The sequence below is a fragment of the Vulpes lagopus genome, chromosome 5 (assembly GCF_018345385.1).
Source record: "Vulpes lagopus strain Blue_001 chromosome 5, ASM1834538v1, whole genome shotgun sequence".
NCBI classification, from domain to species: Eukaryota; Metazoa; Chordata; class Mammalia; order Carnivora; family Canidae; genus Vulpes; species Vulpes lagopus.
The window spans coordinates 29,623,440-29,627,060 of NC_054828.1; the positions used below are offsets into that span (position 1 = coordinate 29,623,440).

The following is a 3,621-nucleotide window of genomic DNA, read 5'->3' on the forward strand; positions in this document are numbered from 1 at the left end:
GTGCCCCGTGCTCCCACTGAGGCCTTCTCGGGGTGGACAAGCACCTCGAGCTGGTGGGGATCAGTGGAGGGGCCAGGCCTGGAGGTGGAGACTGCGGAGGCAGAGGAAGCAGCAGGGACATTGCAGGTGCGTTCCAGGCAGGGGCATCATCAGCTGTCAGCACTGCAGCGCAGGGGAGGGGCAGCCGGTGTTGAGGCAGAGCCTCACGGAGCATGTTTGGAGGCTTGGATCTGAACCGGGGGTGAGGGCGCTCTTCAGGGACTTAGGACAGAAGGGGCACTATTGCCTAAGAGTTTTATTTTATTTTTAAAGATTTATGTATTGTAGAGAAAGAGAGAGGGAGTGGGGGAGGAGCAGAGAGAGAGGGAGAGAACCCCAAGCGGACTCTGCGCTGAGCGTGGAGGCCAATGTGGGGCTCAGTCCCATGACCCTGAGATCGTGACCTGAGCCAAAACCGAGAGTCAGATGCTTAACCAACTGAGCCACCCAGGTGGCCCTGCCTGAGTGTTTGAGAAGCTGGCTCTGAATGACAGATGGGTGGCTAGGAGGAGGACCAGCTGAGGGCTCCTGGTCATCACTGTCCGGGTGAGATGGGGAACGTGAGCTGCTGAGGCAGTAGAGACGCGCGAGAGGAGGCAGTGCCTGCACATGGTTAGAAAGCAGTTACTAGGGTCAGGCCGCCTGTGAGGGAAGGGGTGGAGGGAACTAGAGAAAGACCCCAGGAGGACACCAGGTTCTGGCATCAGTGGGTGGATGTGGTGCCACAGCTGTGCAGACAGGAACGACGAGAGGGGTCCATGTCCCTGGGGTGTCTGAGAGGAGGCAGGTCCCCGGCTGCCAGGCAGGGTTGTGAGGTGCCACCATGCAGTGAGTGGCCCCTTCATTCCTCCTCCACTGGCACTGGTAGTCTACTGGACAGAGCGGTGGTTTTAGAATTATTTCAGACCCTCTCGGCTCAGGGAGGGAGGGAGAGCCATCAAGGGCATTGTGGGTATGTTCCAGGACTGCCTTTGGAAAAGGACAACCCTTCAAGGGTTGGATGCTAGCTATTTGTATTTCATAGAACATTCTAGAATAGCCATGCTGTTCAGTGCCTGTGGCTGTGAGCACTTAAAATGTGGCTAGTCGACTGAGGAAGTGAGTGTTACATTTTGTTTGACAGAAATTAAATTTAGGTAGTCACACGTGGCTAGCGCCTGCCAGTTTACACAAGGCAGATCTATCTAGAATTTCTGAGGGAAGGCAGTCACCGCTCTTACCTTAAGGCTTGTGTGGTTGGGGGAGTTTGGTAGAGGCAGAATGGTGGCCTTCTTGACACCACGCGTCGCCGCCCCAGATTTGGTGCCTATTGTTTAGGTGTGAAAAAAACCCCAAGAGATTCAATAACAAACTGTTACATTGCACTTGTGTATGTGTGTATATGTATGTATGGATTCATCATTCACTTAGAAGTCTAGTTGCTCCACATGCTGCACTAGTTTCAGGTGTGCAATATAGTGGTCTGACATCTCTGTACGTTACACTGTGCTCACAAGTGTAGTTGTGTCACCGCAAAACACCGTATTCCCTTTTATACTGTGATCTATTCGTTCCCTAACTGGAAGCCTCTACCTCCCACTCCCCTTCACGCGCTTTGCCCATCCCCCCACTCCCCTCCCTAGGGCCTGGAGGGTCCACTGTGCTCCTCTGTGCCAGCTTCTGTTCTCACTACATGGGTTGACTCACTTAAGCTTCGTGACAGCGCTAGGACGTAGGCCCGGTATCTTAGAGATGAGGACATCAAGGCACAGAGAGCGGTAGCAGCTGGCTCACCGTCTCACAGCTGGCGGCAGTCAGCTGGGCTTTGAACCAGGCGGCTCCGGTGGCTACTACTCCGCTCAGTCTGCACAGTTTCATCTGGGGGACCCTGAACCAGGCCTTCTCCTAGACACTTCACACGTGGCATCATTTTTGACCCTCACGGGGGTCTTGTGCAGCAGGAACTGGACCATCATCCCCATTTCATGGATGCGGAGACGGGGGCTCAGAGGTCTGCTCAGGATTATGCAGCTAGGGAGTGGCAGTGGGATGGGGTTTGAAGGCAGGTCTCTGGGGGCCTCTGCTTGTAGCCCTGGTGTGACCAGCCCCTTGAACGGCAGTGGTGATGCCTGCCTGGAGCCCTCCCATGGCCCAGCCCCGGCCCCTGCAGCAGTTCTGGGCTCATAGGGCTGTGCTGTGTAAGGTCCTGGCCATGTCCACCCAGTGGACCCTCCAGGCCCGCCCTGAGAGGTGGAGGGACATAACATCCAGAAACCAGCTGCTCCGAGCCTCATAGCCCACAGGGATTTAGGTCTGCTTTGGTGAGAGATGATATTTACATTTTTTACAGCCCTACTGGCACAGGTCATACCTTAGGGAGGACAGTGTCCTGGGTGGTCTCTTTTTCCAGGGCTGCTGTAGAAAGCCAGAAATTAGAAAGTCTCCAGAGTGGCGTCCCCTCCCTGCCCAGCCCCCCACCCCCAGCCATCTCTGAGCCTTAGTTTTCTCATCTGTGGAATGAAAGGGATACACTAGGTCATGAGTTTTTAAACCTTTTTTAGCATTAAAATTTTTTTTCCAGTCTTCTCTCTGCACAACTGAAATCATTTAAAAATGTAAATGTGGTGGAGGCGCCAGGCTGGCTCAGTTGGTAGAGCATGCGACTCTTGATTTCAGGGTTGTGAGTTTATGCCCCACGTTTGGTGTAGAGATTATAAATAAATGAACTTTAAAAAACTGTAAATGAGGTTATCTTACTCCCCAGCTTAAAATCCTTCAGTGGCTTTCCCTGCTCTGGGGACGGTGCCTGCCCTCATGAAGCTTAGAGTCTAAGAAGGAAGGACAATATGTACATAAAGGCATTTAAAAATATGGCAAATGATAACAAATGCTAGGGAAAACATAAAATAGGATGAGAGGGGAGGAATGCCAGATAGAGCTGTTGTTTTAGAGAGGGTGGTCTGGGTGGCCCCCTGAAAAGGTGATGGCAGGAACCTGAAGGAACTGGGTCATGTGGAAGAGCATGGAGGGAATAGCAAGTGCAAAGGCCCTGAGACAGAGAGTGGGCACAGCATGAATGGGGACCAGCAAGGAGGCCTGTGTGGTTGGTGCAGGATGAGGGAAGGTAAAGTCAAGGTCAGTAAGTAAAAAGGTCGTGGAGGGGGCAGGTGGGGAGGGACAGATAATGAGGACCTTGTAGGCCTTGTTGAGATTTTAAGCTTTTTATTTAAAAAAAATTTTTTTTTTAATTTACTCATGAGAGACACACAGAGAGAGTCAGAGACACAGGCAGAGGGAGAAGTAGTCCTGACGCAGGACTCGATCCCAGGACCCCGGGATCACAACCTGACCCAAAGGCAGACACTCAACCGCTGAGCCACCCAGGCGCCCCTTAATTGTGTTTTAAATGCACTGATGAGGCAGGATACAGTCTTCCCGGGGTTGGAACCCTGGAAGTCTTTTTGGAAATACGGGTTTATAGGCAGTGTAAGAAAAGGCAGGTAGAGAAGAGTCAGAGAAGTAGCCCCAGGTGATACGAAGGGGCAACAGTTTAGATTCTTTTGAATTCTGCTCCAGCCTGTCCAGTTTCAGGCATATGACAAC

The 3,621-nt window shown here is 52.3% G+C and overlaps 1 long non-coding RNA gene across 1 annotated transcript; it reads right to left on the bottom strand.

The window, feature by feature from the left end:
* Positions 1 to 448: 448 nt before the first annotated feature.
* On the bottom strand, positions 449 to 2,424 carry LOC121490561. Its single transcript, XR_005987713.1, has 3 exons — positions 2,390 to 2,424; positions 1,260 to 1,345; positions 449 to 908 (listed from the first exon to the last, which is right to left on the bottom strand). It is a non-coding gene; the product is annotated as an uncharacterized LOC121490561 (long non-coding RNA).
* Positions 2,425 to 3,621: the final 1,197 nt, after the last annotated feature.